We start from the raw sequence: 13,474 nt of genomic DNA on the forward strand, positions 1-13,474 counted from the left end.
ACTGTGTTGCAGTCCTCCTCAATATTGACTATTTCCCCACAGATGTCATCAACATGTTTAGAAAGTGATTTAATTCCAAAGTCTAATTTGTTAATGTAAAACTGCAGTGACCCCAGCACTGATCCCTGTGGAACACCACATTGCACCTTCTGCTACTCGTGAATATGTAATCTTTACTCACATTCTCTGCTTTCAATCTTAATGCCAAACACACAAGCCATCCTGTTTAATAATGAATTTTTTTGTCTCCACAGGCATTTAAGTCCAGCAAGGGGCATGCAGGCGGCAGGTTGTAGTGGGCTGCTCTTGGATGTTGCTTCGGGAGTTGCCTATTGCTTCATGTCGTTAGTGTGCTTAAACTGGACCATCTCGAGGGCAACATGACAGCTCAGAGACTATCTCTGTTGCTGTGCGGACACATGGATTTGGGCCTGTGTCTGTGGGAGTTTGCACGTTCTCCCCGTGGTTGCGTGGGTTTCCTCCGGGTGCTCCGGTTTCCTCCCACATCCCCCAAAGATGTGCTTTTAGGCTGATTGATTGGGTACTAAAATTGTCCCTAAATTGGACCTCCCTGATCCTCGCACGTTAGACGTAGACTAAAATCATGAATAGGTCACTGAGATAGTGGGACGGCGGCGCGGGCTCGTTGGGCCGAAGGGCCTGTTTCCCGTGCTGTGTTGTTCTTCTTCTTCTTCTTCATCCTGCCACTTGCTCCCGGCTCCAAAGTTCTCCAACTGATGCCCTAAGCTCTGGAATTCTCTCACTGAACTCTCTCTCTGTCTTTACATGGTGGCACAATGGTTAGCACTGCTGTCTCTCAGCATTAGAGACTCGGGTTCAATTCCTGGTTTGGGTCACTGTCTGTGCTGAGTCTGCACATTCTCCCCATGTCTGCGTGGGTTTCCTCCAGGTGCTCTGGCTTCCTACCACAGTCCAAAAGACTGGTTAGGTGCATTGGCCATGCTAAATTCCCTCTCAATGTACTTGAACAGGTACTGGAGTGTGGCAACTAGGGGATTTTCATAGTAACTTCATTGCAGTATTAATGTAAGCCTACATATGACACTAAAACTTTAAAACTTTTAAAACTTGCCCCTCTGTTAAGTTGCCTCCTGTTTGGCCAAGATTTTGCTGATCTGTCCTAAGATCATCATCCCACGTGACCTGGTTTGTCTGACAATGCCCCTGCGAAATGCCTTGGGACATTTCACAATGTCAAAGGCGCTACATTAATGCAAGCTTTCTTTGTGGAATTCAGGAGATTTGTTTTACAGAAGCGAGCTAAGCCACGGTGCTCAAGTGCACTCGCTGTGATCTGTACATTCCTGTCGTTAACCTTTAACCCATGGTATTTGCAGAACGAACTGGAGATTCTGGCTGCCACCTCCAGAGGCACAAAGTGCAATCACCCTTCAAGTGAACAAAGTGAGTCCATTAATGCACTCGCAACCATGGAAACCATGACAAGTGTCAACAATGGCTCACCTTTCCAGAGCCCCTCTAAACTAACAGATTCTTCTTCCAAGCGCCTCACCCAAGCGGCTAAGACTTTTTAGTTACCTTTAAAACCTTCTGATGTTGTTTCGTTTGCACTTCAGTCCCATGCTGCTCTTGATCTACAGAAATCTGGTGCTGGCAGACCACCGAGGGGGTCGGCGAACCCGAATGTCTGGAGAGAGAGCATGTGGTGCCCGAGGGCACTATTGAGACCTTCCATGCCCACTGGGCACTGCAAGCGCTGGGGGACATTATTAACCCTTTTAATTACGGAATCATTGACTTCCTTCAATGCAGAAGGAGACCATTTGGCCCAATGGGTCTGCACCGACCACAATCCCACCCAGGCCCTATCCCCACAGCCTCATGTATTTACCCTAGCTAATCCCTCTGGCACTAAGGGGCAATTTTAGCACGGCCAATCAACCTAATTTTTGGACTGTGGGAGGAAACCGGAGGAAACCCATGCAGACACGAGGGGAACGTGCAAACTTCACACAGACAGCGACCCAAGCCAGGAATTGAACCCAGGTCCCTGGCACTGGGTCAGGGTCCCTGGCCAGGGTCCCCTAATCACACTTTAATTTGATGTCTGAAGTTTCCTTTCTCCTTTGTCTTTTGTTTCGAGTGTTTCTTCTTTTTGGGGGGGCCGCTCCTTTTGATTTGCCTCTGAGTTAATTTGATTTAGTTTAACTGTTTTACCAAAGAGATTGAGAGAATGTTGATTTCTTCCTCAGTTAATTTGATTTAATTTAACTGTTTTACCAAAGAGATTGAGAGAATGTTGATTTCTTCCTCAGTTAATTTGATTTAATTTAACTGTTTTACCAAAGAGATTGAGAGAATGTTTATTTCTTCCCTTAGCCAATTTGATTTAGTTTAATTGATTTGCCAAAAAGGTTGACAGAAGTCTTTAAAATTATGAAGGGCTTTGATCGGATAGAGAATGAGAAGACGTCTCCACTAGTGAGACAGTGGGAGGTATTTAACAGAGATGGATTTTGAGGTAAGTTTTTTAAGTAGGGAGATATAAACTTTTGATTTGATTTATTGTCACATGTACTGGGTTACAGTGAAAAGTATTGTTTCTTGTGCACTATTCAGACAAAGCATACCCTTCACAGAGAAGGAAAGGAGAGGGTGCAGAATGTAGTGTTACAGTCATAGCTAGGGTGTAGAGAAAGAAACATGGCCAATAAAAGCAGCACAGGTCTATGCAAACCATTTGCTCATCAGTTAATTCTTCCAGGTCCATTTTGTTCAATTCATTAACCCAGTGGCACGGCAACTGCTCCCTTCCCCACCTTCCGAATCCTCACAGAAAGTGTCTGTTTTTGTTCCAGATTGGGGGGTATTTTATCTAAATCAGTGCTCTGCCCATCTCTGCCCCCATCTTTGGAATGAATCAAAGTTGTGCCCTCGGTGTGTGGCATCATCCGTGGCCTCGTGTCCACCCCATCCCAAGCCTACCACCTTTGTAGCCCCTTGCAGCCCTACAACTGCCTGGTGTCTCTGCATCGCTCCAACCCTAGCATCTGCACTCCCTTAACCCCTTCATCTGTCGCTGTATCATCAGCCATCTGGGCTCTAAATTCTGGAATTTCTTCCCTAAATCCCTTTGCCTTTTTTTCTCCTTCTCTCTCTCCTCATTTAAGATTTTTTGGGGGTGTGGGGGTGGTAAAGAATCACTGAATATTTTTAAGGTGGGGATAGATAGATTCTTGAGAGGCAAGGGGATCAAAGGTTTTCAGGAGTAGTTGGGAGAGTGGAACTCAAAAGACAAACAGATCACGATCTTAACTAAATGGCGCAACAGCCTTAAGGGGCCAAATGGCCTACTTTTATTTCTGCTTTGTATGTTCATGTGTAACCCACAAAACTAGCTCCTGACCGAACTTGTTGTCACCTATCCTAGACTCATAGAATCCCTACAGTGCAGGAGGAGGCTATTCTGCCTATCAAGTCTGCACCAACCACAATCCCACCCAGACCCCATCCCCAAAGCCCAGCCAATCCACCTAACCTGCACATCTTTGGACTGTGGGAGGAAACCGGAGCACCCGGAGGAAACCCACGCAGGCATGGGGAGAATGTGCAAACTCCAGACAGACAATAAGCCAAGCCAGGAATCGAACCCAGGTTCTTGGCGCTGTGAAGCAGCGGTGTTAACCATTGTGCCGCCCTTGATATTTGCATCTGCAGACCAGTCTGATAACAACCCTAATCAAATTCCATTTGATAAAGGCTCTGTGAAGTGCCTGAGGGGATATCCTGCTTTGTTAAAGGTGCTGTTGACTTAGTAAAATAGAGGGTTATAGGTAAGAGGTAGAGATGTGTTCGGTGCAACTTGTGGGCCGAAGGGCCTGTTTGTGCTGTAGTTTTTCTATGTTCTATATAAAGGCAACAGGTGTTGGATCAACACTTTGCCAAGTGATATAGTTGGTAGCAGGACTGACTGGTGATCCCGCATTCTCAGTGGGCACTTCGACTCTTGGGAGCAGAGGGTTGGAGAAACCAGAGGCAGCAATGTGGGTTTGCCAGCGTGTGCGCCATGCTGGCAGGGTCACGGTTAGAAGCCAATTCCGGAGGAACGCTCAATCCTTCAATTCCATTGGTCACTCGCTGCACCTTGCGGCAAGCAACAGGCCAGGACCCCAACCCAAATTAAAAATAGAAGAGAAACTAAAACACATGTAAGGCCCACTAGAATGCCCAAATTAGAAGGTAATAGGCACATAGAATCCCTACAGTACAGGAGGAGGCCATTCAGCCCATCAAGTCAGTACTAACCACAATCCCAACCAGACCCTATTCCCGTAACCCCACATATTTACCCTACTAATCTCCCTGACACTAAGGGGCAATTTAGCATGGCCAATCAACCTAACCCGCACATCGTTGGACTGTGGGAGGGAACCGGAGCACCCAGAGGAAACCCACACAGACATGGGGAGAATGTGCACACAGTCACCCAAGGTCGGAATCGAACCTAGCTCCCCGGTACTGTGAGGCAGCAGCACTAACCACTGTGGCCATCATGCTTCCCTATCAGATTCTCTCCTGCCTCTCAAACTCTGCACCCCTGTTGGTAATTGCAGTAAAGTTTATTTATTAGTGTCACAAGTAAGGCTTACATTAACACTGCAATGAAGTTACTGTGAAAATCCCCTAGTTGCCACACTCCGGTGGCTGTTCAGGCACACAGAGGGAGAATTTAGCATGGTCAGTGCACCTAACCAGCACATCTTTTGGACTCTGGGAGAAAATTGGAGCTCCCAGAGGAAACCCACGCAAACACAGGAAGAACAAACACAAACAGTGAGCCAAGTTGGGAATCGAACCTGGGTCCCTGGCGCTGTGAGGCAGCAGTGCTAACCACCGTGCACCCATTACAATATTCTGCATCCTCTCCTTTCCTTCTCCCCTATGTGCTCTATGAACGATAAGCTTTGTCTGTATAGCCCACAAGAAACAATACTTTTCACTGTATCCCAGTACATGTGACAATAATAAATCCAATTTCTTTACATCCTTCAACAATTCCTCTTTCGTCATTAAGAAAGTATTCCCATTTATCTTTATTGGGACAGTTTATATTGACTGTCGTTGGCTGTTTAAGTCTCAAATGTCTGAGTCAGGAAGTGTCATACACACAAAAACAGATTGAGATGGATTGTGTCACATTAGTGTTTGCTTCTGGAAGCTTTGTGATGGGCGCTTATGAGATACCATGTGCTGAGGAATCTCTGGCTGGAACTAAATACTGTCAGCAGCGCTCCGAAAGCTTGTGCTACCAAATAAACCTGTCGGACTTTAACCTAGTGTCATGAGACCACTTACTGTGCTTACCTTAGTCCAACGCTGGCATCTCTACCTCATTTGGGGAGTTTGTGACGGTTAAATGCATTAAAAAATGCATTTGTTAAAATGCATTCAACAAGCACATTTTAATCATGACCTTTTACAGGATTTTGTTGGCGCCGTGCTCTTGGTCTCAATGGGAGTGCAGCAAAGGTTTAACCAGGCTGATTTCGGGGATGGCAGGACTGATGTATGAAGAGAGAGTGACTCGGTTAGGATTGTCTCCACTGGAGTTCAGACGAATGGGGTGGGAGGGGGGAATCTCACAACAGAACTAGACAGGGTAGATGCAGGTAGGATATTCCCAATGGCGGGGGAGTCCAGTACCAGGGGTCACAGTTTGAGGATTCAGAATAGACCATTTAAGACGGAGGTGAGGAGACTTTTCTTCACCCAAAGAGTGGTGAGCCAAAACACGGAATGTATTCAAGAGGCGGCTGGATATAGCACTTGGGGTGAATGGGATTAAAGGTTACGGGGAGAAAGCAGGATTAGACTACAGAGTTGGACGATCAGCCACGATCATAATGAATGGCAGAGCAGGCTCAAAAGGCCAAATGGCCTCCTCCTGCTCCTGTCTTCTATGTTTCTATGTCAGCAGCCCGTGTCCTCTAATTGTTCCTGAAGCAATATAATGGACATCATGCTTATTTTAATCTGTCGTTCTATTGGTCCTTTGGGGATTGCTGAGTGGAGCTGGATTGAGGATGCTTGACAGGTGATATGCCAGGGGACAGCTTTCTTTTTCACAGCATTCCAAGGTTTAGTTTTGTTTCTCAGTTGCTGCGAGAAGCTGGTGGAAGCAGGCAGTGCCTCTCCGTCTCCAGAGGTTTTTTGGAAAGTTCCAGGATTGAGAAGCCTCAGGGAATTCATCCAACATCCAAATCACAGCAGGAGTAAAAAAGCTGCAAAATCCAGCATACTTGCCTTCTATGCCAAGTCTGAAGAAGGGTATAAATCTGTCAGGTATTTAAGTTGGAACAACAGAGAAAGCTAGCTGTTAAGAAATATGTTTAATTATTGTAATTGGTAAAAATGTATGCTAAATCTTTTTGTTATATTTTAACTGTATTCTTAATAAACTTTGTTTGATGAAAGCTCCCTAGTAGGTCACTTGAATCATACCTGGAGTGAAACACTTTCTGCTCGCCCTAATGCCAAGTTCAAATGTAAAAACTTACGGTCTAAGCTAACTTCATAAAACATCTTGGGAGTTTTTGGCCTGGGTCTTAGTAAGTCCTGCCGTGCGAAAATTAGCTGTGGTTTTGGCCATGTAATACAGAATGTACTTCAAAAGCAGTTGCTTGTAAACTAGGTGCTTTGGAACTTCTTGACCTGATGTTATATTTGTGTTGTTCTTCATGTTGGGAATTTTTCCCAGTCCTGATACAGCTGCAATCTCTTACTCAAATCACCAAGCTGCGTACGCTTGGGCTTAGTTCGAGTTAGCAGCTGGCTCTCTGACAGGAGTGAGAAACCAAGCCAGAGTCTGGGAAAGTGGTGGGGGGGGCAGGGTGGACTGTGGCTAAGTTTGAACCCTGCCCTCAGCCAGTGAGTAAAAATCCCTACACTAAGGAGGAGCAGGAACCTCAGCTGAATTTTCCCTTCCCTTATCCGAGCCAACTTGTATTCAATAAGCCCCTCCTCGGGGTTCGCTTGCCTTATCGAAAGTCAGAGTAGAGCACTTGTTCTGGGAATCTGGCGTCAGACATGCTTTGATAGCCTACTTTTCAAGCCATGGTTTTGGGACAGTGATAAGGTCACTCCATGGTGCTACCTCCTATGTGAGCTGTGCATCAGTGATACGCTTCCTACCTCCGACAGGACTGAGAGTTCAAGTCTCACTCAGGAGATTTGAGGTTACAATCAAGGTGGGCATTCCCAGTGCAATACTGAGGAAGAGCTGTCGTTTAGGATGCAGAACTTGGCCCGTTGAGGGGGGCACAGTTGTTAGCATTGGTGCCTCACGGCGCCAGGGACACGGATTCAATTCCAGGTCACTGCCTGTGCTGAGTCTGCACATTCTCCCCGTGTCTGCATGGGTTTCCTCCAGTTTCCTCCCACAGTCCGGAAGACGTGCTGGTTAGGTGCATTGGCCCTGCTAAATTCTCCCTCAGTGTAGCCGAACAGGCACCGGAGTGAGGCGACTAGGGGATTTTCACAGTAACTTCATTGCAGTGTTAAGGTAAGCCTACTGGTGACACTAATAAATAAAGTTTTAAAAGCTTTCTCAGGTGGAAGTGAAAGTTCCCATAACACTACTTGAAGAAGAGCAGGCAGGTTCTCTGTAACATCCTGGCCAATATTTACATTCGCTTTGATTCTACTATGGGTGTTTATTCTGCGTGAACTGGTTATCACATTTCACCAGTGACTACACTACAGAAGCATTAAAAGTTAAAGGATTAGTCACAAGTAGGTTTACATTAACACTGCAATGAAGTCACTGTGAAAACCCCTTAGACGCCACACCCTGGTGCCTGCTCGGGTACACTGAAAGGGGAATTTAGCATAGCCAATACACCTAACCAGCATGTCTTTTGGACTATGGGAGAAAACTCACACAGACATGGGGAGAATGTGCAGACTCCGCACAGGCAGTGACCCAAGCCAGGAATCGAACCCGAGTACCTGGTGCTGAGAGGCAGCAGTGCGAACCGCTGTGCCACCGTGTCTCCATTAATTGGCTACGATACACTGGGAGATCCTGAGGTTGAGATAGGTACTATACTAATGCAACTTATTTATCTTTCTGCTCTGTAAACATAGGGCAACGAATTCAGAACGACCAGACCACCGCCCTGCTCTTCTCAATTTCACTGGAAGCGGTTCTGCAATATGCACGGGATATAAATCTGTCCGTAATAAATCTTTTACAGTCAGAACCTCACCTCAGTTTTAAGAGTGCACTCCCCCAGCCCCCTCCAGACGAATTTAAGACGGTGAAAATTAGCTCAGTGTTTTTCGATTCGTCATACACACAGCGTGTAAAATTTCACACACATGCCCACTCTTACTGTGATAACCGTGGCAAGTTTCAAGTGGCATTCAGACTCCCCAAAGACATGGTCTAAATTCTAAATTACAACTACCGCTCAAAAGGGGATAGATGATAAGTGCTCACGGTAGCTACACTTGACTGATAGTTTAGCTCCCTTACATAGCACTTACAGCACTGGAACTGGTCATTTGGCCCAAATGGTCTATAGCAGTGTTCATACTCCACCCAACCACACTCTGCAATCCCCCTTCCCATCAATCCCTATAAGCATATATTATATTCTCTTTTTCTCACTCAAGTGTTTAATTACCTTCCCGTTGAATGAATCTCAGATATTCACCTCAACCACTTCTTACAGTAAAAGCAAAATACTGTGGAGGCTGGAATCAGATGTATAAAAAAAAACAGAAAAGGCCGGAAAATCTCAGCAGCTCTGACAGCATCTGTGGAGAGAGAATAGAGCCAATGTTTTGAGTCCAGATGACTCTCCGTCAGAGCTCCGTTTTCACTCCTTAAGGTAGCGGGTCCCTCTCTCTAAATGGGGATTTCGCTCCTTGAAAGGCAGAAGCTTGAGGGGAGACCCGATAGAGGCCTACAAAATTATGGGAGGCATAGACAGGGCGGATAGTTGGAGGCCCTTTCTCCCCCCAGATTCAAGGTGAGATGGGGTGGACGTAAGGGAGGTGTGCAGGGGAAGATTTTCACGCAGAGAGTGGCAAGTGCCTGGAACGTGCTGCCAGAGGAGGTGATGGAAGCAGGTTCATTAGCAACTTTTAAAGAGGAATTTGGATAGGGACATGAATAAGGAGGGAATGGAGGGATACAGACAGAGTAACAGCAGAAGTTTGTTTAGTTTAGTTAGGGCATCATGATCAGCATGGGCTTGGAGGGCCGAATGGCCTGTCCCTGTGCTGTACTTCTCTTTGTTCTTTTGAACTCCCTATCAGATTTACTTGCATCTTCACTACACTTACCCTGCTAATCACCATTATAATTTTAAAGATCTCTATTACATCGCTCCCCTCAGTCTGACAGCAAAGAGATCCTTCTCACTGTATTGATTGCAGCTTCTCACAATAACACAACAGGAAAAAGACCAGTTTATCACGTGTACCTGTCAACACAGCCTCAGTGTGATTTCAACAGCAATTTGATTACTGAGTCCAGTTGGCACCCAGAGGCAGAGGACTGAACACAGATGCCATCACTGAGACATTTACCAAAAGTCAAACAGCAATTTCACATTGATATCACATTATTTCACGTTTGCCACACACTTTCAACGAAAATAGGAGGCCTTTCAATCTCTGAACCACATCACCCACCCACTCTCCCAGTCCTCCCCCATTCACCCACCCACTCTCCCAGTCCTCCCCCATTCACCCACCCACTCTCCCAGTCCTCCCCCATTCACCCACCCACTCTCCCAGTCCTCCCCCATTCACCCACCCACTCTCCCAGTCCTCCCCCATTCACCCACCCACTCTCCCAGTCCTCCCCCATTCACCCACCCACTCTCCCAGTCCTCCCCCATTCACCCACCCACTCTCCCAGTCCTCCCCCATTCACCCACCCACTCTCCCAGTCCTCCCCCATTCACCCACCCACTCTCCCAGTCCTCCCCCATTCACCCACCCACTCTCCCAGTCCTCCCCCATTCACCCACCCACTCTCCCAGTCCTCCCCCATTCACCCACCCACTCTCCCAGTCCTCCCCCATTCACCCACCCACTCTCCCAGTCCTCCCCCATTCACCCACCCACTCTCCCAGTCCTCCCCCATTCACCCACCCACTCTCCCAGTCCTCCCCCATTCACCCACCCACTCTCCCAGTCCTCCCCCATTCACCCACCCACTCTCCCAGTCCTCCCCCATTCACCCACCCACTCTCCCAGTCCTCCCCCATTCACCCACCCACTCTCCCAGTCCTCCCCCATTCACCCACCCACTCTCCCAGTCCTCCCCCATTCACCCACCCACTCTCCCAGTCCTCCCCCATTCACCCACCCACTCTCCCAGTCCTCCCCCATTCACCCACCCACTCTCCCAGTCCTCCCCCATTCACCCACCCACTCTCCCAGTCCTCCCCCATTCACCCACTATCTGCCTGAGCCCTCTCCCCCATCCCCATGTGCCATCCCCATTCATCCAACCCCTCACCATGCCCTCCCCATCACCCCCACTCCTCCGTGCCCTTCCCATCCTTCATCCCCTCTCTGATCGATCCTCACCCCTTCTCCAAGCCCTCTCTTATTTTCCCCTCATTGCCCATCCCCCTCTGCGCCCTCCCCTATTGCCACATACCCTTTCCGTACCCTTCCTCATCCGCAGCCCTCCCAATCAGCCAACCTCTCTCCAGGCCCTCCATGCTCTCTATCCGAGTCCTCTCCCCCTCAGTGCCCTCCCATATTATCCACCTCTCTCTGTGCTCACCCCATCGCTTACCTGAGCCCTCTCCCATCACCCACTGCCATTGCCCTGCCCCTCTGTGCCCTCCCTCACTGTCCACCCCTGTCCCCTCCCTCACTGTCCACCCCTGTCCCCTCCCTCACTGTCCACCCCTGTCCCCTCCCTCACTGTCCACCCCTGTCCCCTCCCTCACTGTCCACCCCTGTGCCCTCCCTCACTGTCCATCCGTGTGCCCTTCCTCACTGTCCACCCTACCCACGCTCAGCCCTCTCTGCCCTCCTCTCCCCAGTAAGCTGTGTGTGTTATGTGCACCGATGCCTGCCCTGTGGCCACATGCTGACCGGGCTCGCACCCTGAGCCACACAGGCACCCACAGACATGCCACACCCTCCCTTGCAAAGCCAGTCTTAGCAGCAGCCCAGCCTGAGAGCAGTAACTCACCGGGAATGGGGCAGACAGTGACTCCGGGAGATCTCCTGCCTGTTCCTGCTCCCTCTCTCTCTCTCCTCTTTCACTTTCTGTGAAAATCCCCGCCGCCGCTTGTCAGTTTCAGCAGCGCACTGCGCACGCGCCAGAAACTTTTCCCAAACTTTTCAAAAAGTTTTCTGGACCCCGCCCTGCCCTCAGTGCCCTCCCCTCTCCTGTCCCATCCTTTGATAGGGTATTGCACTCTTTCAAAAAAAAACTTTTCGAAAGTTTTCGTATCTAAAAAAAAGACAAATATGGACTTTAAAAAAAAGTTTCCATTGCCTATTTAAATTCGACCCTTTACAAAACTTCCCCAATGCCAAAAATTACATCAGCGTCTGAAAACACTCGACTATTTTCAAAAGGATGTCGAAGGAATGTCACTTGGCTACTTAAAATTCTCGAGAGTGGGTCTTAAATATGCATTAAGATGTTGGGGTTTCTGTGTGTGAGCGGGGTTCGATAATTTGCAAGCATTGTAGATGAGGTCATTCTTGGATCGCAGTGAAGTTCTGGCTGGGTAATGTTTGAAGAACTTCCTTTAAGCGCTGCACACGTGGTTGGAATGTCAACTGAGAGTTTGGAATTATGAATGAAGTATACACATGTTCCAGATACAGTGAGAGATCAAGCCCAGTATTGTTCAACTCCCACTGGTAATAATAAAGCCTTTGATCCCTGCACGCCTGAACATAGATCTCGGGGTAGCGTTCAAAATGAAAATTCTCTCTCTTGCCATGGGCATGGTCAACATTTATTGCCCCTCTTCTGACTCAAGAATAGCTTCTCTCCTGTTGCCATCAGACTTTTGAATGGACCTACCATATTTTAAGTTGATCTTTCTCGACACCATAGCTATGGTGGCACAGTAGTTAGCATAGAATCATAGAAGATAAGAGCAGGAGGAGGCCATTTGGCCCTTTGAGCTTGCTCTGCCATTCATCACGATCATGGCTGATCGTCCAACTTAATAGCCGAATCCTGATTTTTTTCTCCATAACTCTTGATCCCATTCATTCCAAGTGCGAAATTTAGCTATCTCTTGAACACATTCAATATTTTGGGATCAACTACTTCCTGTGCTAATGAATTCCACAGGCTCACCACTCTTTGGATGCAGAAATGTCTCCTCACCCTTGTCCTAGATGGTCTACCCTGAATCCTCAGACTGCGATCCCTGGTTCTGGACACTCCCACCATCGGGAATATTTTCCCTGGATTTACCTTGTTAGAATTTTATAAGTCTCTATGAGAGCTCCCCTCATTCGTCTGAACTCCAGTGAAAACAATCGTAATCTAGTCAATCTTTCCTCATACATCAGTCCCGTCATCACCGGAATCAGCCTGGTAAATCTTTGCTGCACTCCATCAAGAACAAGAACATCCTGCTGCCTCACAGCGCCAGGGATCTGGGTTCAATTCCCAGCTTGCGCCACTGTCTCTGCTGAGTCTGCACACTCTCCCCATGATTGTCGGTTTCCTCTGGGTGCTCCGATTTCCTCCCACAGTCTGAAAAACTATTGGTTAGGTGTATTGACCATGCTAAATTCTCCCTCAGTGTACCCAAACAGGCTGCAGAGCGTGGCAACTAGGGCGTTTTCACAGTAACTTCATTGCAGTGTTAATGTAAGCCTACTTGTGATTAATAAATAAACCTTAAACTATGACTGCAACACTACATTCTGCACCCTCTCCTTTCCTTCTCCCTTACATACTCAATGAACAGTATGTTATGTCTGTATAGTATGCGAGAAACAATACTTTTCAAAATACTTAAGAATCCTTTGATTTGATTTGATTTGATTTGATTTATTATTGTCACATATATTAGCATGTATGCTAATGTATGCTAATATGTGAAAAGTATTGTTTCTTATAATCAATGTTTTCTTGTACTGTTTCTTGTTTCAGATGAACAATTGAAAGGCAAAACACACAAGTCCAAGGACCAAGTGCTGGAAAATGGCATTTGAATAGATAGGTGCTTGATGGCCAGCATAGACCTGATGGGCCAAAGGACCTCTTTCTGTGATGTATGACCCTATTATAAAAAGGCAGCAACAAATTTGTGCATAGACAGCAAAGCAATAACCATCAGAGGATCTGATTTTAATGGGCATTTTGACAACAAAAAGTGTAAAATATACTGTTTGCTGTGTTTCAAACTCTGGAGGAATAGGTTCCCAGGATTTGCAAAGAATATTGTTGAGCATAGAGAAAACAAAACCCTCAATGTAA

The 13,474-nt window shown here is 47.2% G+C and overlaps 1 protein-coding gene across 1 annotated transcript in view; it reads right to left on the reverse strand.

Moving 5' to 3' along the window:
* The window catches only part of LOC145352758 (pleckstrin homology domain-containing family G member 3-like), a 196,213-nt gene extending 184,912 nt beyond the window's left edge, over positions 1–11,301 (reverse strand). Inside the window, exon 1 of the mRNA XM_080203034.1 lies at positions 11,210–11,301. The gene's annotated coding sequence lies outside the window, so the exon portion shown is untranslated. The remainder of the gene's footprint in view (positions 1–11,209) is intronic.
* Between the last annotated feature and the right edge of the window lie 2,173 nt (positions 11,302–13,474).

This window comes from Carcharhinus amblyrhynchos, chromosome 14 (assembly GCF_965287045.1).
Source record: "Carcharhinus amblyrhynchos chromosome 14, sCarAmb.v2.hapA, whole genome shotgun sequence".
Taxonomy (NCBI): domain Eukaryota; kingdom Metazoa; phylum Chordata; class Chondrichthyes; order Carcharhiniformes; family Carcharhinidae; genus Carcharhinus; species Carcharhinus amblyrhynchos.